The 24,588-nt window shown below is 47.8% G+C and overlaps 1 long non-coding RNA gene across 2 annotated transcripts in view; it reads left to right on the top strand.

The window, feature by feature from the left end:
• Nucleotides 1–352: 352 nt before the first annotated feature.
• LOC112546519 (uncharacterized) overlaps nt 353–24,588 on the top strand; it is an 81,016-nt gene continuing 56,780 nt past the window's right edge. For both annotated transcript variants that reach the window (XR_012906531.2, XR_012906533.2), the window contains exons 1-2: nt 353–478; nt 641–719. This is a non-coding gene — a long non-coding RNA (uncharacterized LOC112546519). The remainder of the gene's footprint in view (nt 479–640; nt 720–24,588) is intronic.

A 24,588-nucleotide genomic window follows, 5' to 3' on the forward strand; every position in this document is an offset into this window, starting at 1 on the left:
CATCGGTAGGGAATGTCTTGCAGGATATTTGGCTCAGCACGTGCAACAGTCTCAAATGTAACTGTTTAGTTTGGCAAAAGGCAGGGGGCAGTACATAAATATAGATTAAAGAGAGGATGAGGGGAGAGGATTTAGAGGGGCAGTGAGGAAACACAGGGCTGGGAGCATGGCCATTTTGAGGAAGCACTTTGAGCAAAGAGCCAATGTACTGGATCGATATGATGTTTTACATAAGCCAAATTAAGAAAGCGTTGCGGGGGAGGGGAAATCTGCACTAAGTGCATTTGCTTTTTGGCTGGTGCAAGGTTTATTTCGAAATATGATCTGCCAATATCGGTCACTGACTTCAAGCATGCAGAGAGGGGAGGAATCAATTTGCCGTTAATAATCTCTCCCCTTCCACTCCCATTTAGAGAAATATAAAACACAGATTGGAACAAAGCATCTAAATCTTGGATGTGCTATTTCCCTCCCAGAGGTATTTGTATTTGAGTGGTGGGTTTCTTAAAGTGGTCCCTGACCTCCACAGTGCACCTATGTGTGCCTTCTGTAAATCAATCAGTCCTTATCCAGCACAGTGTTTCTGGGATTTCTACAACAACCTTGCATTCACTAACACACTGATTTCTCTGTTACGTAGGTAACGCAGTATGTCAGGGGGCATCCTGGTGGTGATTCATGCACAAACAAACCTGCATCTTACAGCTGACTGCAAAAAGGTGAGACAGGGAAATCAGATTTTTTTTTCTGTTTTATTTTATATCCGAATGTTATCCAAATTCTGAAAATTGAAAAATTTGGATCAGCTCTATAATTGGGTTAAAAAATAGAGGGAGGGGGTTGAAAACATTTCCTGTTCAAAATGAGAAATTTTGACTTTGAGACCTTTTGACAAAATTTTTCATCCACATTTTGAAATCAGAAAAATTTTAACATGTTCTACTAACTGCTCTTGCGCTCTAACACAGCAGCTGCTCCTTCCATGGCAGGAGAGTCCCAGCCATCATACCGCACGTTAATCTTCTTAGCACTGACTTCTGTCTTAGGGGCAATGGGTACCCCAATAGATGGCAGCCACTACAGAAGCAGAACTCAGGACTGTGTGATATGCTAATTCATTGACCAGAAGATTTGACTGCTCATCTGGTCATGTTCTTGATGAGCAAATAATGGTGGTAAAATCTCCTTTTTTACTGATAGCAGTGGTGGTGAATGGTGCCATAGTGACAACAGTGTGTGCTAAGCACAGACTAAGTAAAGCAGGCCTCAGGCATTACCTCACACCCTATGTCATCTGTTCTCTTCAGAAAGACACTCCGACCCCCTTCATATCTGAGGTGGTAACAATCACCTACCTCACTGGTTCATCAGAAACATGTGCATCAGTTGTGATTGGCAAATACCACCTCTGCAAGAAGAGTAAGCACTTAGTTTAGTCTTTGTGCACTTTAATTACTTGATTTCCCTATTGGAAGTCCCAAGAAGAGGAGTCTAGCAGTCACTGTGGTAATGGCTTCCACGATGTGACCCCACATCCACTTGGTTGGTTGCTGAGACTATACTGCCCTGCCTTTAACGTTTGCATTTCCACATCAAAAGCTATGAATGGGACACATCCAGCCCACTTAATTAGCTTCATTAATATGGGCCCTACAATTGACAGGTACTTCTGCTGTTATATACATCTTGGATTCTGTTATTTCCACTCCAACTCATCTGATGAAGTTCCAACTCATCATGGGTTTTACCCAAGAAAGCTCACGATATATATTTTGTTAGTCTCTAAGGTGCCACACGACTACTCGTTTTTAAAGTTACAGACTAACACGGCAACACCTCTGAAGCCAAGTCAACACTAAAAGGGAAGGTCGAATCAAAATACGCAACTCCAGCTTCATTAATTACGTAGCTGGAGCTGACATACCTTGTTTCGTGTTTCCCTGCCTTCCCCACAGCGGGAGGCTGATGAGAGCAAATGCTCCCTTACTCCTACCAGCTGCCGATGGGGGCACCCTCTGAGTTCGATTTAGTGAGTCTTAGCTAGACTCGCTACGTCAAACTCCAGAAGATTGATTGTGGCAGCATCAATCTTCCGTTTAGAGAAGACACGGCTTGAAACTTTACTTCACTGTGCAAGATGAGCACATACATAATCGCTAAGACAGGGTGGCCCTGCTTGAGCACAGCACTGACCCCTGTAGTTGGGGTAGCATTGAGTGGATTCTGCTGGCTCCCTGAGGTAGGCGCTTGTCATCCTCTCAGATATACGGGAGGTGAAACTGGCTCTGTAGAGATAAAGGCCTAAGAGACAGGTATTAGCCGTCCTGAGGCAAGGCTCCTTGAAGCAAGCCAACCTTGGGGTGACGCTTGAGTCCAATTTTATGTTAATTTATTCATTTCCATGTTAATAAAGCCCAATCCCAGGAAGAGAGTTTTTGACTCAGCCCACTGTTGTGGATGTTGGTTCAGAGCTAGTTGGGAAAGGCACCTGCTTCCACTCACTAATACGGGAAAAGAACCACAGTGGTGGTACCTACTGTCTGCCTAGCCTTCAAAACTCTGTGCCGGGAATGGGCAACACAACGGCCATTCTTATCAGTGAACCCCATCTGTGTTGTCCACCATTTTCAGAGAATTCTCTCTGCCTGGGTTCTTCTGCCCCACCCCATCCTGACGCTAGCTGAGCGCTTGGCAGAAAAGTTGGGCAACAAGAAAAAAGGGTGATGCACCAGGACATGGTCGGGCTTGAATGGGCTGTGCAGCGCTGAATATCATGTCCTGCCTCTGACTGATTTTTGGGAGTGACTCAAGGTGAGAGGCCTGCGAATGATTCATAGAACAGCAGGTGCCGTTCGAGCAGGCATGAACTGCTGGGGCATGCAGAGAGGTAGGGCTTCCAATAGCCTACCCGTTTAGGGAGCTGCTCTCTTTTAGCCACAGCCTGGAAAACAGGGCGTGAAGCTGTTTCCACTAAGGTCTGCATTGAGAGGCCTGCAGGAATGATGTCTAAAGGGAAAAGCAAGATGTTGGCCCGGGCAAATGTAATGGCTACTGTAGGCAATAATCTGTCATCAGGCTAGTAGCCAGAGCACACTCTGGAAAGAAAACTCCAGATCCCAACCCTCCTCAGACTTTGGGGCAGTTTGGATCCAGATCCAAACTTTGCAGGTTAGTCCCACATTTGGAGTAACTGTGAGGCCCACGGCAAAAGCAAAGAAATGGTCACTAGAACACAGTGTGCGGAACTCAGCAAATAAAAGGGTGTGTGTGCTTCTTTGGAAGGTCACAGCGTTGGTGGTTATCCATAAAGGGAAGGCATCCTTGCCCAGCGCAGAATTTCCTAGCTCACAATTGCCCAGTGGCATCCACTGCATAAGTGATACAAATCAGAGAGTGGCCCGGATTGTCGGATGGTTTAAACTGGGGTAGTGCTGCTAAGAGGCAGTGGAGCCACGCAAATGAAGCACGAGACTGTCAGTCGGGAGAGACCAGGGTTCTAGTGTGAACTCTGGCCTCCTGGATGACCCTGAGCCAATCACTTCCTGGCTCCGTGCCTCAGTTTCCCCATTGGGAAATTGGGAAAATGATGGAAAGCTTTGGAGTGTGCTTGCTGATCTAATGAAGATAAAGAATGATTTGCGTAAAACAACATCGCTGCAGCCTCTTCCCTGCCCCAGGGCTGGATCTGCTATTACTTGTATGGTAACCTCATGGCAGAATTATTTCAGAGTGTTCTATTGTTCACAGATTTATGTCTCTTACTCATAAATTTCAATTATCTGTGTGATATCCGTAGTCACGGAGACACTGATGAATAAAATTAAGGCGTGATAATCACTTCTGTGTGTGGCAGAAATGAAGGTTAATGTGTTGCTTGTTAGGGAGACAACACACATGCTGCAACTGCATGTTTACACATTCTCAAAAGGTATATGTGTTTATAACCACCACCAGGTAGATTTGAACCTAGGACTTCTGGAGTTAAAGATAGGTACCTCTATCACTCGAGCTATAAAGCCAGCTGGTGCTCAGCTCAGCCTGTCGAGCTCTCTTGTTCTTATCTTTCATTGTAAGTGGTCTAAGTGCAACTGCACGGGACAGTGAACCACATGAGGTGTGTGGGTTACATGTTCACACACACAAAATGCAGCTGCCTGTTCTCTCTCTCTCTCTCTCTCACACACACACACACACACACACACACACACACACACACACTGCAACTGTATGTTCACACACACATACAAAATGCAGCTGCCTGTTCTTACTCACACACACAGAATGTTGCTGTATGTTTACACACACAGAATGCAGTTGCATGTTTACACATACACACACACAATGCAGCTGCATGTTCACACAGTCATGGGCAACCTTGGCCAGTGAGTAGGCCACATGAGTGGCCTCCTTCATCTCAGTGGGCTACAGGATTGTCAGAACCAAGACGGGCTCCGGGACAGGGTCATTCTACTGACAGTGTTTGCGTCCCCAGAGTTTGCGGGGTGGGTTGATGGAACCGTAGCGGCGCTTTGATTGGTGAAGAGAGAGAGCGCCTGGGTCTCCCAGTCATTGCTGTGCGCGATCGGCCTGTGCCTCACTGCACATGCCCTGGCTTTATGCGTGTCGCTCTAGTAATGCCGGTGGGAGAAAAACCACACAGAGGGAAACAGCAAAAACTGGCAACCCTGTGTGTTGACAATGGCAAACAAAATGTCTCACAGGCCGCACGTGGGCCGCACGTGGTCTGCAGGCCGCAGGTTGCCCACCACTGATGTAGCCATTTTGTGCTTTGGGGACAGTCATCCTGTTTTTATTTGTGTTTTTTTCAGTTTGCCACTCCAGTGAGATAAAGGCCCAAAGTTAGATGCAAAGTTGAGAAGGCAGGTCCTGCCCCCACCTGTTCCATTGCCCCACATCTACTGTACACCCGTTACTCAGTGCCTGGATCCCCCAGCACCTCTCCCAATGTAAATTCACCTCAGTCCTGACCAGCAGCACACCCGGCCCTGCCCCTCCCAGCCTGGCCTCTCTCAGCTCTGCCAGCGCACCTCTGGGCAGCTCTCCTGCTCATTCAATCTTCTGGGCACCATGACAAGAGGCGTGCTGTTGGCTATCCGGAACTAAAATCCTGGTGAAGACATGGCACTTGCGACTTTTTACACAACTTTTCACACTCAGAGTGAGTTGAAGGCCAGGCTGTGTCATAACCTGCCCTGCTAATTCGTGTGAAAAGCACAAGCAAGCTTCTCACTCGTGGTTATTATGGTGGTGCCTAGGAACCAGATGGGAATGGGACCTCAATGTGCTGGGTAAAACCAGAGACCCTCCCCGAAGAGCTAACTAGAGCAGACGGAGCCAGGGAGAAGACGAGGGGCAACACTCCAGCAGAGTGAACAATGTGGCAAATGTTAAATCAGCTTCCTGCTTTTGGCAGGGGATAACAAGAAGGGGAATGAGCTAACTGGGAAGGGGGAGGAGAGGGGCAGGGGTGGAGGAGGCTGAGGTGAAGAAGTGGACAAGAAGGGGTGGATCAAACAGTGCAGTCTGAGAAAGCCCAGTCAGAACTGTATAAATGCCTCTGACTGTCCTATGGGTGGGAGTGTCTGGTTGGCTGCTCTCCGCCATCTTCCCCCCAGGCCACTGGTGGGAGAAGGGGAGGCCATGTGGCTCCTAGTGCAAGTTAGCAAAGGGCTTGGCCTATGTTTCTGTGAAGGCAAGGCCTTAGTTATGAGCTCCCAGAGTCCTGCAAGGGCTCTCACACCCAGTTCTTGGCCCTCACCCGGCTCCGTCACGCCACGGCCTCCGGGGTTCCCTTTCTGGACAGACTCGGGGTACAGGCATACTGAACAGCGAGGCCACAGAGCGACTGACCCGTGGGAGCCGAACAGAATATGACTCTGAGCCTCATCTTACCCTCAGGCCCGCCTTCTGGCCCTCGTGCCAGAGAAGGGAGAGCGAAGGTATGGCTCAGCACAGCACGGTGGGATTCAAGAACCAAAGCGTGTCCCTCGGGGTGACGGTCCTGTGGCAGGGCCACAGCTACATTCCAATAACACAGGTTATAATTGAAATGTCTGGCAGACTTCCCACAGCAAACATGGTTAATCCTCACTGGCTAGGATTAGTCACCGCTTCTTACAAGCCCTGACACAAAGCTTGCAAGTTATTCAGTTAATCTCCACGTATGGGGAAAATATGGCATCCTGTGGGCAATTAGGCCGTGCCTTCCCTCCGTCCCACTGCACACGGATGCATTGCAGCTCATCCAGAGGAAGGGAGAGGGAGGAAAAAGCAGTAAGGTGTGATTGATGCCAGCAGGCGTCATCCGTCAGAACAAAGCTGGAGGAGCAAGAAAATGTAGTGCAAACTGGCTTACTGAAACACAAAACGGTAAATGCCTGGTTCTCCTCCTCACACCACTAGAGCAGGGGTTTTCAAACTTTTTTTTTTCATGACCAAGTTGAAGAAAATTGTGGATGCCCACGACCCAACGTAATTTGACTAGAGTGGGGGCTCCGGGGTGGGGCTGAGGAGGAGAGCTTTGTGGTGTAGGAGGATGCTCCGGCTTTGTGGGGGTCAGGGCAGGTGCAGTTCATGGAGCCCTGTGCGCTCACCCCTTTCCCCCCCACCTAGGAACCGGGCCTGTTGTCGGCTGCTTCTGGGGTGCAGCGCAGTCTGTGGTACCAGAACAGGCAGGTAGTTGCCTTAGCAACCCCACTGCTCACCTGACCCCCCCGAAACCCAGCGCCCAATATTCCACCCTCCAGTCCTGGGTCTCGACCCATAATTTGAAAACCACTGCACTAGAGCATTCCACTTTTACTGTTGTAAAACAATAACGAGCCCTCAGTTCTAACTCTTAATGTTTTTTCTTTCTCTCCCCCACCCCCTCCACCCGCATGCAGCTTCTGAAAGTGATCGTTTTGCCTGAAGGGTCCTGGGGATAATATTTTCAAAAGCACCTAAGACCCATTTTGAAAAGTGTCTAGGCGCCTAATGTCCACTGAAGTCATTGGGATTTAGACATCTACATAATTTTGAAAGTCAGTGTAGGTGCCTATCTGCATGTATAGGTGAAGTGCCTAAATATGTTTAAAAATCTGACCCTAGCTGCTTTTGAAAATTACACCTTAGGGGCTGTTAGTAAACACAGCAAGGGCCAGATCCTCCAATGTGCAGATGAGGTTTTAAACTACACATTTTGCACCCGTGTTTTTCCATCTGCAGTTGAATTCCATGGTGCAGATTTGGCTGTGAATGCAAATCAGGTCATTAGACCTGCAATTTTTCAATGGCTGTAAATTGTTTCGAAGGTGTGAAAATGCAGCTGCCATTTGCTTCTGCAAAATGCGGGGGGCGAGAGGGGGGCAGACTTTATAGAAATTACCTCAAAGATACCAATCCAGAGCTGCAGATGATTTAAATCAAAGGGCCTAGACTGATAGATGCTAAGGCCCTGACCAACTGTAGGAGTAAAGCTGGCTGGAAAAGGGTAAACATGTTCTGTGAAAACATTCAAAATAAATTAGAATAGTTTTTTTTATTTTCACAAATAGTGAAAATAATTGTTTAGGTTTTCTTCAAGGAAAAAAACCAAACTGGGCTTTATGGGGGGGAGGCTGTTAGGTAGAGAGAGAAAGTTGGTGGGTTTCAATAGACCAAAAAATGAAATTTTGTGGGGTTTCATCAAACAGCTGTAAATTTTCAAAAGAAAGAAAGAAAGAAAGAAAGAAAGAAAGAAAGAAAGAACTTGTCCTCTAATTTTTTGAAATAAAAATTCTTAACTAGGGCTTTGCTGATAAACCTACCTGCAACTAACCACAGCTTCCAAAGTTTCTGGGTCTAGCTTGCACTGAGGTATAGGTAAAGTCTGCCATGGTTTCATCAGGAATTTTTTCTGTTGGTCCTGGGTTAGTCTACAAAGGATTTGCTGTGGGTTTGATACAAACGAGGTCCTGTGTCTGAGTTTTGTGTGCCCCTTTTCAATCTCTTGCCCTGCGTGGTGGATTCCCACCCTGCTCTCCAGGACAGGTTTGGATTCAGATCCAAGCCACGGCAGGCCCAATTAACTACTGTTGTCCCAACTCTAAAAGCAGTGGGGTAGCACCAGAGGTGCTAATTCAGCAGGTACTCTAGTGTCGGTACAGTCTGACATCATCCATTTGTTTCTTCTGGTCATTTTCCTATTTCCTGGGCAATACTTGGGAAAACCTGGAGAAAAGAATCAGAGGGGGAGCTGTGTTAGTCTGTAGCCACAAAAATAACGAGGAGTCCTGTGGCACTTTAAAGACTAACAGGTTTATTTGGGCATAAGCTTTTGTTGGCAAAACCCCACCCCATCAGATTGTCTAGACTTTGTCTAGTTTTTAAGGTGCCAAAGGACTCCTTGTTCTTTTTAATCGAAAAAAGAGCTGTTAAATCATCTTGCGCATCACCCTGCCAGTGCAGGCATGTCCGCTACTGTAGGCCGATTTTAAATAAGCCCAGATCCAAAACCCACTGAAGCCCCACAGAAAAATTCCCTTTGATTTCAAGTGGCTTTGGATCAGGCCCTAAAGCTCTGCTATGCTTTTCGCTTCCTTATAGTTGTCGGTTCTACAATCTAATAAGCCTCACCATGAGACTATTCACCTTATTCAATAGTCAACTTATATTTTATTTGAGCCCTAATTACCTATTTGTTATTCCGAGGGGGAGGAGGAGGGGAAGGGGTAAACCCTCACACACTCTGGATGAGATGTGAGTTAATTTTTGAAAAACCTGAAGGTGGCTCGGAGTCAAATTGCTGAGTCAGTTGGCATTTGCAAGCATTATTTTTCTCCCCTTCCATACTTGCTGAGAATTTGGTGTGAGAAGGTTATTTTTCTGCCTTGCATGTTCAAAACTTTCAGAAGGGTAGCCGTGTTAGTCTGTAATTGAAAAACAAAAACAAAATACCCCTGAAAAAACACAAGACTATTTGTTGTTTTTTAAGGTTATTTTTCTGTTGTTTCTTCTCTGACATCCCTTGTCAGACAAAGTCACTTCCTTCACTGGGGACTGGTTAACCTTTAATTCTGCAGCCATGGAAAATTATTATCAAACAGGACTAGTTTTAATGCAGATAAGTAACTGGCATATCCGATGCCTGGTTATATTTTAACTGTATAATATTGCACAATTACCTTCAGCCGTAGTGAATCTTAACCCAAAATTAGAAAGGTTTCCACTGAGCCCTGTTCTTATTAATTTAAAATATACATACTAGGATCGATGGTGGGTCTGAGTATAAGAATTCTACTCTGGCCCTGCTCCGAACATGGTACCTCTCCTTGGGATGGGGGTGGGGATTAAGCTGTGTTTGATACCTGGCTGAGATGTGCTGGACTATGGCTAGTCTTCATTTCCAAAAGTTATGGGACGTGGCATACATTAGCGCAACCCTGGGGCTGCTCTAAATTATACCAGAGGCCAGGCAGCACCTTGCATGACCCCAGAGGACACAGAGCATAAAGCTGACTTCAAGCTTGCTCCTTCTATTCTGTGCTTGTCCCAAATGCAGCCATGGAGTCACTGACAAGAAACCCTGTTTCTTTAAAGGAAACATTGCAGTAAGCCGCAGCTGGGTTGGGAGAGAGGCGTCACAGATTGGGGTGTTCTCTGGAGAGTATGTGAGTGAACACCATTCATCACTCCAGTTAAATACCGCGTCAGTCTTTCCATTTCAGTTCCTCTTTGTTTGTAGCTTACATTAAGAAAAATCCCACAGAACTTGTTTCAGCCTGAAAGGGAGCAGGTAATGTTCCAGCCAAGGCCATTGCAAGTCGGATTCTCAGCTGCTAGAAATTGACGTCGCTCTGTTGACTGTGGTGGAGTTACACTATTCTACATCAGCTGAGAGACTGGCTGCGAAACTGTCACCGCTTCAGGCAGTTTTGTCACTCTTGTCATCTGAATGATCTCTGTGTGGGATGGCACCTCCATACGGGATCCAAAACCTGCACATTTTCTGACCGCAAAGGCTGGTTTACAGATGGGTCCTCCAGTCAACATTGGTCTTTAAAACACTGGGGCTACATCTACACGACAAAGCTTTTTCCGGGATACTTCCAGGGAACACATCTGCTCTTTCAAAAATATTTTTGGAAGAGCAGATGTGCTCTTTCGGAAGCCCCATAAACCTCGTTTCACGAGGGAGAAGGGCTCTTCTGAAAGAGAAGGTTTTCCAAAATTTGACCCAGTGTAGATGGGCCAAATTGCAGAAAAGCCTCTTCTGAGAAAAGAATTGGAAAAGGGTATGCAAATTGCAAAGTGAAATTTGAGTACCTTTTTCTGAAAAAGAAGTGTAGTGTAGACATAGCCAGAAAGGCAAATCCCTTGCTAGTGTAACTATTGACATCAGTGTCAGAGGGGGAGCTGTGTTAGTCTGAAACGTTAAAAACAACAAGTAGTCCTGTGGCACCTCAGAGACTAACAAAAATATAGAGAGAATCATGAGCTTTCGTGGGTAAAAGCCACTTCCTCAGAGGAGTTGAAGGTGACATCAGGGGAGTGATGCTGGCCAAATTGTGCAATAGGAGACACCCTGAGGCTTGGCTAGTATACGACTGAGGACTGAAATTGGCCCAATGTTTAGCTGTTACATAAGCTCATTTCATTGGCTAAACATTATGGGAGAAATCCTGTGATTGCAGAATGTGCAGACATAGCTGAGCTAGATTTGATTTCGCTAGCTTCAAGAACAATCACAGTGATGCCACAGTAACAGTGGCAGCAGGCCCACGGACAGGGGTGTGTGTGTGTGTGTCAAAAGGGGCAATTACCCCAGAGCCCGGTGATTCAAATGGACCAGAGCACTGCTCTGCATGGCTCTGAGGTCTCAGGGGAGGCAGTGCCATATTCCACACGGTGCTGAGGGCTGGCTGCCTCTGACCCCGCCCCTTCCTCCTGAGGTCCCGTCTCTTCCAGGAGCATAGAGATGACCCCACACACCTTGCCCAGGGCCTGCGGAAAGCTGGCAGTACAACACCTCATGGGACTTGAGGCGTGTAGCCCATGGCTGCATTGCACTGTTCCTTGAGACCGCTAAATCCAAGCTAACTCTGCTCTGACTACGTGCACGGATGCAGTGCAGAGACACGAGTGCTTGCTTTGGGATTAACACCATCCCTCAGAACAGTGAGATGCACGTAGAATGGTGTCATCTGGCTTAACAACCGAGAGGAAGTCTCTTTTGTCTCATCAACTGCTGTGGTTGCTTTCCTCTAGACCACCAGGAACCTGCTTAGTGTCTCGATGTTACCTATGTGTCGGATGCACGGGCATATTTCGGTCACACTTTCGACCTTTTCTCTCCAACCAGGGGAGCTAGCACCTTGCTTTTTATTAATAACGGCTGACAGGATCCCTGAATTATACAATACTGAGCTCAAAAAAGGCTCAAGAGAGCCAGCTTCACTGAACACCAGCCATGTGCAATTCTTTGAAATCCGCATTCTCCATGGCTGTCTGGAAAATGGAACCCCTCCACAATCTGAAAGTGTGGGGAGGGAGGCTTTGCTGGATTGCTGGAAAAAATAGAATAGTGGCTCATTTGAGGGTGTTTCCCCACCTTCTTGGGGTTTGGGAGAGGGGTGTCTAGTAGGGCAGGGAAAGCATCACCTAAATTCTGGGAGAGGCTTCTCACATGCCAGGGAGGGTAAATCTTTCCCTCCAGTTGAAGCTCCCCTCCCCTCCCCCAGCACAAACAGACAGTAGGGGTGTCAGTCTGAATTGCATTATCTGGCCTCTGTGTATACACTTGGACTGAGGTTGAGATGCAAATAGGTGACAGGTTTATTGAGAGATTCTGGGCAAACATAAAAGGAGGATGCCATGGTAGGGGTCGGCTCCACACCACCTAACCAAGAAGAGGAGTTGGATGAGGCTGTTTTTAAACAACTAACTCAGTCATCCAAAGCCCAGGACTTGTGGGTGATGGGGGACTTCAACTATCCAGGACATCTATTGAGAAAATAACACGTCGAGGCATAGATTATCCAGCAAGTTCTTGGAATGTATTGGGGACAACTTTTTATTCCAGAAAATGGAGAAAACTTCGAGGGGAGAGGCTGTTCTAGATTTGCTTGTGATGAATAAAGAGGAACTGGTTGAGAATTTGAAAGTGCAAGGCGGCTTGGGTGAAAGTGACCATGAAATGATAAAGTTCATGATTCTAAGGAACGGTATAGGAGGGAGAACAGCAAAATAAAGACCATGGATTTCAAGATGGCAGACTTTAGCAAACTCGGGGAGTTAATAAGATCCCATGGGAAGCAAGTCTAAGAGGAGAAACAATTGAAGACTAGACAGGCATCTGTCAGGGTGGTGTGGATGGTGCTTGGTCCTGCCAGCGAGGGCAGGGGACCGGACTTGATGACTTCTCGAGGTTCCTTCCACTCCTATGATTCTATCACAGGTAATTTATATCCCCCAGATGTTAGCCAGGTGGACAGATGCAAACTTGGACCGGCTTCAAGCTCCCAAATTATTCACAAAATCTCAGGAGCGTTTAAAATGGAGAAAGAGGTTTCTATCTCTTTGCTTCTGCAGAGCTTTGTGCAGTCTCCTTGGTAAGACTGCCTGGCAAATGGTATTCCATAGCAAGTGTCTCCGGATGGCTTCCCATCACCAGCTCCATGGGGATGTACTGTATGTAGTTATCCTGGTCCTTCGGATAACTACAGCCGGAGCTGGCACCTTTGCCACAAGACCAAGTAAGGGGCTGTGCTACCAGCCCTGCTCTTGTTCATGAGGGGAAGGAATCTGTGCTAGCCTCGTTGCTTGTTCTGATTAGTTCCCTCTCCCTGACTTCTCAGCTGCACTTGCTGGCGTGGTGGGGAGAGCAGGAAACCAGACATCACCCACTGTGCGCGCACCTGTGCAGAAAGGGAGCAGCAGCTGCTCCCGTGCCCCGCCACCTGCAGCAGTGCTGGGACCCACAAGAAGCGGAACCCCGACCGGGCAGGAAGGGGATGTGGGCACATGCTGCGAGTCACGGCGGCGCCTGTTTGCAAGGCTTTGGGGGTTGCTTTGGGATAAGCGGTTCAATACAAATGCGAGACACGCTGGAGTTAATCTGCAAAGGTCACCATGGCTCAAAGGACTCAGGGAATCAATGAGATCACAAGGCGAGGAAATGAACAAACGGGAGGGGAGGGGAGAAAGCAAACCGGAGAAGGCAAAACCAGTCCAATGACCTTTCCTTTAGACCAGGCATCTGCCCTCCCTTTCAGTCCCTCTGCGATGGGGCATGTAGACCCCACACTAGGCCTGCCGCGGGTTAAAGGTCAATACTGGACCCAGATACTCCACCCCTCCAGTCCCCAAACACCTCCACCGGGAGGAACAAGTTCACAGGAGCTTAGAAGCCCAGGAAAAAGGCTGGTGGGGAGGCTGCAGGAGAGACAAACCCTCACCTGGGAACCAGGCAGAAGGCTGACCCTGAGAGGGGACCACAGCGCGGGTAAGGGCCACAGGTTGGGCCTTCTCCGCCCACGTGGAGAACCAGCAGCTCCTGCAGGGCCTGGCTCTGTGGGGCTCTTTTGTTCCCCTATTGACCATTTGAAATATAGGGGCAAGGGAAGGAAACATCCCACAGTGGCAGCCTCAGACTCTGCAGGGAGGACCCTGCTGGTGTTGCTTCCCTCAGGGCCTTGGGCTTGGACCTAATGGAAAGGGAAGGCCTGGGTCTCCCTAAAATCCTCCCCTTTGAGGGCAAAGGCCCACGTGGGGGCAGAGTGGCATCTCCCCTAACCCAAGAACCAGGCACGTCTGCTGCCCCCCGAGGGACAGCCAAGGGGCTCGTGGTCTGATGTGCTAATGGCTAGGCCACGCCTTGGAGCGCCCTATCATGCTCCCTGCTTGGTCCTGTCCACACATCCAAAAGCCGGTGTTTCACTGTCGGGCTACGCTGGGATGCAGGGAGGAGTTTTGCTCAGGGCTGGCCAGAAGAATCCCAGTTATACCCGAAAGGAGCGTTGCACTGACTGCCAAAGCCCTGACCGGCGGGCCTGGGTCTGATCCCAGCTTCTCTCTCTCGTGTGACAACATCCGCGTTAGTTCAGTTGCTCCTCAGAGGCGCTGCGGAGTTGAATGGCTTTGCACCTGTTTACACCAGAACTGATTTGGTCCCTTTTCTTTACTCGACCGACTTTTCCTGTTGCTGAGGTAAAATGAATGTTTGCATTTTGTATTAGCAACCAGATTCCACTGCAATAAGCCACACGGCGAAGGAGGCGAAGGAGAGATACTGTAGTTCATGGTTTTGTCTGTTTTGCGTGAGTATAGTGACTTGGCATCCTCCAAGGTGAAAGGCGCAAGAAGACACGGGGTTGTTGTTATTATAAACATTCATCCTGATGCCGCGGGCAAGTCCCTGCTGTGAAGCTGTGCGTTAAGGGCCACAGTGAGGCATCCTCCCTTCAGAAAACACCGGGAAGCGTTCAACAAATGGATCCCAGACTGGTTAATGAAACTGCAGGGAGAGAAGTCAAAAGTGCTGACTGAGGAGGTCCAGTGTAGTCAGTGTGATGGCAGATTCTTAGAACTCACAGAATCCTAGGGCTGCAGGAGACCTCAGGAGGCCATTGAGTCCAGCTGCCTGCTCAAGGCAGGACCAACCCCAACTAAATCATCCCAGCCAGGGCTCTGTCAAGCTGGGACTTAATCGCTCGGGATGGAGATTCCACCCCCTCCCTAGGGAACCCATCCCAGTGCCTCACCCCCCTCTTATGGAAATAGTTTTTCCCTAATATCCAACCTAGACCTCCCCCACTGTAACTTGAGACCATTGCTCCTTGTTCTGCCATCTGCCACCACTGAGAGCAGCCTCTCTCCAGCCTCTTTGACCCTCCCTTCAGGAAGTTGAAGGCTGCTACCAAATCCCCCCCTCACTCTTCTCTTCTGCAGACTAAAGAAGCCCAAATCCTTCAGCCTCTCCTTGTAGGTCGTGTGCTCCAGCCCCCTAATCATTTTGGTTGCCTTCTGCTGGACCCTCTCCAATGTGTCCACAACTTCTCTGTAATGGCGTGCGGGGGGGCCCAGAACTGGACACAATACTCCAGATGTGGCCTCACCAGAGCTGAATAAAGGGGAATAATCATTTCTCTGGATCTGCTGGCAACGCTCCTCCTAATGCACCCTAATATGCCCTTAGCCTTCTTGGCTACAAGCGCACCCTGATGACTCATATCCAGCTTCTCATCCACTGTAATCCCCAGGACTTTTTCTAACAAACTGCTGCTTAGCCAGTCAGTCCCCAGCCTGTAGCAATGCCTGGGATTCTTCCGTCCCAAGAGCAGGACTCTGCACTTGTCCTTGTTGAATCTCATCAAATTTCTTTTGGCCCAACCCTCCAATTTGTCTAGGTCACTGTGGACACTGTCCTTGAACAGCATTTCCATTAAGGGCCTGATCTCTTTCCCACCACGACTCCTATACATGGCAGCATTATGGGTTCCATAACTACAACCCTTTTCGTGGCTTAGCTAAATGAGAATCGGGCCTGGGAATTCTCTGGGAAACCCCAGGCAGCACAGAGGCCTCCATGCTTATAGCAGGAGTTGACCAGTTCCTGGCAGAAGAGCCTGTTAATTCAGGAGGAGGCTGCTGCTGTCAAAATTTCAACCCAGAGTGCTGATGGTTAAAGGCAGGGGACTAGTCCTCAGTGGGTGTACATTGGTGAAGCTCTGTTAAATCCAACGGCCCTCCAGAGACTTCTGTGAATTGAGGATTTGGCTTCTTAAGTCTACTGCCTGGGCGGAAGGAGACACTTCAGTAACTCAGACAGCTGCATGCAGGCCAATTTAGCCACTAGTGAAGACAGTCATCGGAAGTGAGTGCTAAGGAAATTGCTGCTGTTCTAGAACATGACCTATGGAGTTACTTACGTTCAGATTTTGGCACTCGCCCACAATTCACTAAGATGGGGCCACCCATTCTCTGTGTTTTCAGAAAATGTTTCTGGACACACCTGCTATCTAAATAACAACCTATCCCAGCATACGGCCCTCAGCGCTTCACCAGTCCCTGCCTGCTTCAGATAGGTAGCCAATGGAGCTTGTGGCTCGTCTGGCCTGCTCTGACTATGGAGATAAGGCTGTGGTAGGAATTTCTCTGCAGCATCTGGGGTTGTGGTTGGTGTGGCGGCACCCCTTCCTCTGAGAACTGAGCCGTGTTTCAGCCAGAGAGGGGACCTTGGCTCTGGAGGAGGTGTGTAAAATACAGATCCTGGCTGAGTCGTATAATTAAAGATCTCATTCCTGACACACACACACCTGGAAGGGACCATTTTAACCTCCCTGGACATTCAATAATGGATTTAAAAGTATCCATCCTTCTACAAAGCAATTTTAGCACCCAATTACGAGGGAGACAGCAGAACTGGAGTTCATTTACAAGTTCAATACTATGAACTTAGGCTTGAATGAAAATCTTAACTGGTTAACACACTACAAAGGCAATTTCCCCACCTTTGCTATTCACATTTCCACACCCACTACTGTGAATGAGGCACTGACTTAATTAGCTGAAGTTAGTCTACACCAGGAATAAATTCCATTCTGTGTTGGAGTTGAGGACATAATTTAAGGAACCCAATTGAGAGGGTGACTTCTTTTGCAGTTATATATACCCGGATTCTGTCATTTCCATTCCAACTCATCCAGTGAAGTGGGTTTTACCCACAAAAGCTCATGACCTAATAAATGCGTTATTTTCTAAGGTATCACAGAACTGCTTGTTGTTTTTACAGCTTTCTGGGCTCTTAGAAGATATTTAGGAGTAAACTAGAGCTAAAGAATAGCACAGATACTGAGAGTTGGGACTCGTGGCTGTAAACAAACTTTATGGGAACACAGGAAACTTGGAAACACCCATGATGAGTGGACACCTGGCTAACTAAAATCATGCTGGACCATGGATGTTGCTGGCCTAGAGAGCTTCAACCTTACAACTGCAGGAGGACGAGAAAATGACTCTGGGGGTATGTCTAGACTGCATCCCTCTGTCGGCAGAGGGATGCAGATTAGGCAGGTCGACATTGCAAATGAGGCAGGGATTTAAATATCCCGCACCTAATGTGCATAAAAAAGGCTGCCGCATTTTGCCGACTCAGCACTTTGTCCACAAAAAGCAGCAGGCTAGAGGGGGATCTGTCCAGAAAGAAAGCCTTTTTCGACAGGTCCTGTAAACCTCCTTGCAGGAGGCGTAAGGGATCTGTCAAAAAAGGCTTTCTTTCTGGACAGATCCCCCCCTAGACTGCTGCTTTTTGTGGACAAAGTGCTGAGTCGGCAAAATGCGGCGGCCATTTTTATTCAAATTAGGCGCGGGATATTTAAATCCCTGCCTCATTTGCAATGTCGACCTGCCTAATCTGCATCCCTCTGCTGAGAGAGGGATGCAGTCTAGACATACCCTGGGATGCTTTTTAGCTGAGACGTACAATAGAAGGGATTATTGTTGTTGTGTTCCTCTTAGAATCCAAAGAGATGACCCAAGACTCCTTTATACTTGCTTATACAGGGCATGTCAAAGCGCCCCTGTGACACACATTGCAACCGCATGCAGTATCATCAGGGCCCATCCATGCAGTGTATAGGTTTACGAACGTTTTATGCCTCACTGCAGGCTACAGATTGCAATTCCATGGGGGGAGGGGCACCAAGAGAAAAATAGTGGGTGTGGTGGATGGGTGAGAACTCTTGTCCCTGAGACTGTACATGGCTCCCAAGACATCCCACCCCCTTTGCACAGACTTGTTAAGGCTGGGTTGTCCAGAGACTGGGAAACAAGAAGTGACTTTTGGTGTCTAGAGGTCCTGGGGGCCCAACCCTTGCTGAAAGGTTGTAGACTTGGGCTTGGTAGACTGATGGGTGAGGCCTGGCGGGCTGAGTAAGCACGTGGCAACTTCTATTGGCCTTCTTGTTTTCTCCGTCAGCTTTTTTGTCCTTAAAATGCTCTGCTGAGAGATGGGGAGAGAGCCACATGCAGGGCTGGGCCGTCAGGCAGCCTTGCTTGCTGGGGATATCCAAGTGTACGTAGGGAGCTATGCAGCCTGCAGACCCCTGGGCAGAAGGGAGTGGGGGATGTGAGACTCCACCCAAGAAAGGTGATGCCAGGAGCCTGAATCCACAAGGGAGCGATCACAGAGGGGAAAATAGCAGAGCAGCTACCCTGAAACCGTGGCAGCTCCATTATCACACGGGACCCTGGCTTTATTACTGTTTGTCTTTCCCTAGTGCCTGTGTGAAGAAAGGAGGCAGCTCCTGCCCTCAAATTGCTTATCATCTTAGTGCAGTTCTGCAGCCAGGTGCTTTGTTACAGTGAAGAGCGGGCTCTCGGATATCAATCTCTTTGGAAACCATGGAAAACTTCCCATCTTCATGAAGTATTTCATGCTCCAGAACTGAGTTACTCTCACCCAAAGGCTAGTGAGTCAGACCTGACAGTTTGTCTGGAAAAAACAACCAAAACCCAATGAGTCAGTTAATATAAAGCTGGAAAAGGCAGCCTTCGAAAGCAGGATTTTCTCTTTAAAACAGGAAAGGTTTGGTGATAGACAAAGATGAGGGAAAAAGCCTCGTTGGATGGAGCTGCAATCTTCTGTTCTTTCCCTCAGAGTGCATGAAAGGGGCTTTGATGGAGAGAGAGAAAACAGAAAACCAAATAGACTTACACAGTTAGGGCACATCTCCACAGCAGGGCTAAAGTTGAATTAAGCTACACAACGTCAGCTATGTCAATTGCATAGCTTACATCGAAATAGCTTAACTCGGCTTTTGGCGCTGTCTACACAACAGAAGTCGAAGGAAGAGCACTCTTCCTTTGACTTCCCTTATTCCTCGTGAAATGAGAGTTCCCAGGAGTTGGAGTAAGGAGTCCTCCAGCTCGACATTATTTGTACAAGAGCGAATTTTTGAGGGGGTCGAGATTTCCCCCAATACACATGCTCCACTTCTCCCTTCCCACTGTCAAAATCCTATGGAATACCAGATAGTCTCTGAGACGTGGACCAAAACCACTAGATTAAAGTCCTTCAGCTACCAAAAATCAAGATGTACACCTAAGCCAGGTATACAGCGGCAACAGCACAGAATCCCTCAACCTGCAAACTTCAACATACGGCCAAGCCAGAGATAATGCTCTCATGCCCAGGAGTGCGAACCTCACTAGAGAACCGAAGGAAGGTGTCATGTTCTACAGCAATCAGATGCCTCAACATGCAACTCCAAAGCCTAGTACAATCCAGCGACATCCACATCAGGAACAGGTCGCTGATCCTATGACTAACAAATAAATCCAGCCCCAAAATATTTCAGACAATAGACCAAGGAGCATGGAAGTTTCAAGCTGCTGGGTTGTTGGATAAAACTGACACCAATTTAAAGCCCCATCACTAAGCAAATTCACAACTGGCCCACATCATGCAGGGTATGTCTACACTGCATTCCTCTTTCGAGAGAGGAACGCAAATGCAGCCGAGTGAAATTGCAAATGAAGCGTGGATTTGAATTTCCTGCACTTCATTCGCATTATCGTGTCCGGCCGCTATTTTGAAATACCTATTTCGAAATAAAAAACGCTGTGTAGACGCGGTTATTTTGAGAACCAATCCTTATTTCGAAATAACTGTTAAACCTCATCTTATGAGGAATAAGGGTTATTTCAAAAGAAGGGTTGGTTCTCAAAATAACCGCGTCTACACAGCGTTTTTTATTTTGAAATAGGGTATTTCGAAATAGCGGCCGGACGCGATTATGCGAATGAAGCATGGAAAATTCAAATCTGTGCTTCATTTGGAACTTTGCTCAGCTGCATTTGCATCCCTCTCTCGAAAGAGGTTGCAGGTGTAGACATACCCTAAGAAGGGCCATGCCACATCCACCCAGACTGGGGGAGAAACCACACTGCAAACCTTTCATGGCAGGAACAAGACCATTCATTTCCACTGCTTCCACAGTTCATTCCTGTGCAAGGAAGTGCAAATCAGTGTAAATATTCCGGGACCAATCACACCGGTTAATCACTGGATTGTTCTGCAGCTATCGTACAATAGTTCCACTCTGCACTCTGCACAGGAGAATAACAACATGCAAAGGGCTTTGTCCATATGTTCCTTTGATTCACCTCTTAACTCCTTTAGGAGAAAACTGTCAGTCACTGTGGTGATGGGATGGAGGTGGGCAGCATGGGCTATAGAAACGGGGCCAGCGCTAGGATGGCAATTAAAGATTTCCCTTCCTTAACTGTCTGAGGTAAAGCAAAAACGACTGAGAGAGGCCTTGCAGGCATTAGCCGGAATGATAGCCTAGATTTCAGGGAGAATCAAATATTTACTATTGAGGGGAAGAAGTAGGGGGAAGGCAGAACCTGATTTTGATCGGACTTGCATCAGGGAGAATCAGGAAGAGTGCCACCGAAGTCAGTGGAGTGATTCGAGAGGGGCCCCAGTACAACTGAGAGCAGAATTTGACTCCCCGCAGCATTGCATGATTGCATGGGGTAGCCCAGAGCTGTCTGCAAGTCTGATCGTGAAAGCTGTCAGCCCGTGGGACCTGAGGGTACATGGTACATATCTGAATCAGGCCCTGAGCTGTAAGCTGAGCAATAGCTGACTTCAGAACCCATGGTATTTTTAGCACAACTGATGGTGATGATACTGACAGCAGAACAATCCAGCTACCGCCAAGTGCAAAATGATTCACACGCTGTAAAAATAACACTGGAGGAAAGAAGCCCTGGATCCCAGGAAAAGAGCCTCTTAAACTTGCTAGAATGGATCTTTTTTTCCCTTTTTTTTTTTTTGTTTTTTTTTTGTTAAGATGCATTTTTTTGTAGAGCGGTCATTTTTGATCAGGTCTGCCAAAGAGTAATGACCGGAGTCATTGGGCTGTTCTAGCTTACGTTGGGGACCAGCGTGGCACACAGCTAGCTGAGGATGGAGGGAGCACATGTGTGTCTCAAACCTCCCTTCTCACCTCCAGCCCAACCTTGAATTGCTTCTGAGCTCCAGCCAACAAGCTAGACTCACTTTCTCCCTCAAGTAAGTCCTGGGGAGGCCAAGAGCTCCAGGTATTTGGTAGGGGAACTCATTGGCTGAAAGAGTTGGCTCAGGATATTTCCAGAAAGCTCCCAGGCACCTTGATATTGTGAGAGAAGGAATGCTGGCCCTGGCACACATCACTGTTTCAAGGAGGTTTTGGAAACGCTCCCTTATTTTAACATTTGCCTAAGCAAGGACGCGTGCCTTTGAATTTTACATAATGTCTCCCAGGTTCATGTAGCTTTGCGCTTTGATTACAAGGCTGGAACTCGAGCAGAATCTTGGAGCTCTCTCTCCCTGATGCCTAAGCTGGCTCTATTTAGCGCTGTACAATAGCACTTGAAAGTACTGCCCAGGGCCCTACCAGGAGACATCTAAGACTCTAAGATGTCTAGACTACATGCCTCCGGTGAGAGAGGCCATGTAGATTAGGCTACCCGGCATAGGGAAATGAAGCCGCGATTTAAATAATCGCAGCCTTATTTAAATTTAAATGGCTGCCGTGCTCTGCCAACCAGCTGATGATCAGCTGTTTGTCGGCAGATCGGGGCAGTCTAGACGCGCCGCGGTCGACAAGGAAGCCTTTGTCGAATGGCGCAGGTATACCTGGTTTCATGAGGCATACCTGCGCCGGTCGACAAAGGCTTCTTTGTCGACCATGGCGTGTCTAGACTGCCCCGATCTGCCGACAAATAGCTGATCATCAGCTGGTTGGCAGAGCACGGCAGCCATTTAAATTTGAATAAGGCTGCAATTATTTAAATCGCGGCTTCATTTCCCTATGCCTGGTAGCCTAATCTACATGCCTCTCTCTCCAGAGGCATGTAGTCTAGACATACCCGAAGGGTCCAGCCATGCTTATCTCCTCAGTGCACTCAAATTGCTCTCCTACTGTATCTATAAGCCTTGACACTTCGTGGCCAATGACTCCCTCCAGGGAACCACCTTCTATTCCCCTCATACACATCCATAAATTAGCAGCCAGAAATGAATGACCACACCATAACATCTGCTACCATCACATCTGATGCTTCAATGGCTGAAGGTCAAGCCGTACGGGAAATTCATTATCAAAGAGACAGTTCCAAGGGAGAAGCTGGATGTAAAACTTTAGCTAGTTTCTGTAGGGGGGTTTTTGAGTATTTTTTAAGAGATGAAATATTTCAGTTCCCTTATTTTGCTGACGAGGTATTACGTTGGTATGAAAATTTCATGCCAAAGTGGGCTTTAAAAGCAACCTCAAGGAGTTGGTATCTCTTTTAATGAGTAAAATGAAAATGTTGGTTTTCACAGTCCTTACATGAGGATGTTACTCATAGGCTTAAATCATCTACTTTTTTTTCATTTGTAATCATCCCCAATGTACCGTAGCTAGGAATTAATAGCCCTGTATGGGCCCCGGCATGAGAGTCACACTTGGTAGCTCTTTGGAAACTCTAGACTGTCCAGTGCCAGAAGTAACGTGCGAGAGTAAAGAGATGGCAAATCCTTTCTGTGGTGATTATTCCTTATGTAGCAAATGCTCATCCTGGCTCCCCTTGATCAAATGATGGGGCTTTGGCCTGGGGAGTTTTGCAGGGTTGAGGTGGCATTGCTGGGAGATGGTTTTGGTTTTGACACCCCAGGATGCAATGAATGGGGCCTCTCAGCCATCGCAGAACTATTGTTTCAGGGTCTCTGCCACGCCAGGCACCTCTGCTTTGGTGATGCTTGAGTCACGTTTTAGAGCTTTTTGTTTCCTGGCCATGAGGGCTAGGAATTCACCCTGCATTTAAATGAGCGCTGAGATGGAGATTCTGAGGTAATCTCATGAACTGCCGAGCCAGTCGTGTAGGCCCAGGCCTGGCACTCCCTGAGTTACACACCTCAGACATACGCACACCTGCATGTACAACCAAAAGCCCACCCGCAGTCTTGGGGGGTCGTGTCCAGAAGCACAAGTGCTGGCCGGAGGACTCTAGAAGAGCAGGTGGTGGATGTGCAGCGGAGAAGCAGTGCTTTGAAGGGGCAACCACTCCTTCTTTCCAGCCGCCGGCTGCACGGCCGCCCCTGCTTCTCCAGAGACCTCTGGGCCTGTGGTCATGCCGCTCACCACCTCCTGGTAAGCGTGGGCTGGGTGCAGCCCACAGGGATGGTGGCAGGGGAGGGCTCTGGGTGCAGGGGTGGCTGGGAAATGCCCAGAAGTCCCCTTCAGAATTTCCACCTACCTCCCTCCACCTACCTCCTTATCGTCCAATTAAACCTGCCTTTCCTCCCACACCAGCATTCAGAGTTACATTAAAAACTGTTTCTACTATTTTTCATTGCAAATGTGCAGTATTTCAGCTGCATTAAATAGGCTGTGTTGAGCTAGTCTGGGAACCTAACTATCATGTATAACGTTGTGTCTACGCTTCAGGAGGCAGCAGAGTTAATCAGTGCAGGATAAACTTAAAAAACAACAAATGGTCCGGTAGCACTTTATAGACTAACAAAACATATAGATGGTATCACGAGCTTTCGTGGGCACAGCCCACTTCTTCAGATGGCTGTGCTCCGAGTTCCAAACAACCAACTTATAAATGAACTTTCGGAACACAGCCCTTTCATAAATTGGGAACTTCCTGTACTGTAATCCCAGACGAGCTGGGGAAAGTGAAATCACAACTTTATGTGCAAGGAAGCAACCACTAGTACCAGCAGAGGTTACTTCCTGGTAGGTTTGCAATGCAGAGTTGCTTCAGCAGCGTATGTCCCGGTGTGGCATGCACTCAGCCACAGGTACTGAGATAATGAGTCAAGTCAAACAGCACTCTGATAAAAGCTGCAGGATGGCAAGAGCCTAGAGTGGACTTCACCCTGTTCTAATAGCCCCTCTGACCTTTAGCAGAGTGAGACATCGCTTATTCAGAAGAAAAACCTGCCGCAGGAATCTAGCTTGTTCATAATATCGCTTGACCTGCACATGACATTATTTCCTCTCCCTTTCAAAAACTTGGTTCTCACATTTTAAATGGCACCGGTTTTACTCTGGGAAGAGTTGACGGATGCCTTAGCCCAAAGCTACTCAACATGTGGCCTGCGGCCCGTTTGTGGCCCGCGGTGCGGTTTGGGTTTACACAGGGCTCAGCACATGGCCTGCAGGTGGGATCCTTTGAACGTGGCTTCCAGAACAGCGAGTCAATCTAATAGTCTTCTGTCGATACGCATTTTAGTAGTTACATTCCTGGACTGTCAGTGCTCATTGAAAGTGTTGTTATATGGGTGGAAAGCTGGTAAATATCACATTTTATTAATATCAGCAGAACTGACTTAAATGGGGCCTGCGTGTTGTGTAGTCTTGCCATAATCTTTGCATTCATGCCTGTCAGTGTGAAAGAAGCTATTTGTATATATTTGCACATATATGTGCATGTATATGCAACCACACTAAAGATGGGACCCTCAGCAGATGCTGTGAGTATCATTGTGGCCCTCAGGGCTTCCAAAGTGGGTAGTCTTCCTTAGTCACATCGTCGACAAGTCTAAGGTTGTACCGGGGTTAAGAA

Source organism: Pelodiscus sinensis, chromosome 11 (genome assembly GCF_052426305.1).
Source record: "Pelodiscus sinensis isolate ZL-2025 chromosome 11, ASM5242630v1, whole genome shotgun sequence".
NCBI classification, from domain to species: domain Eukaryota; kingdom Metazoa; phylum Chordata; order Testudines; family Trionychidae; genus Pelodiscus; species Pelodiscus sinensis.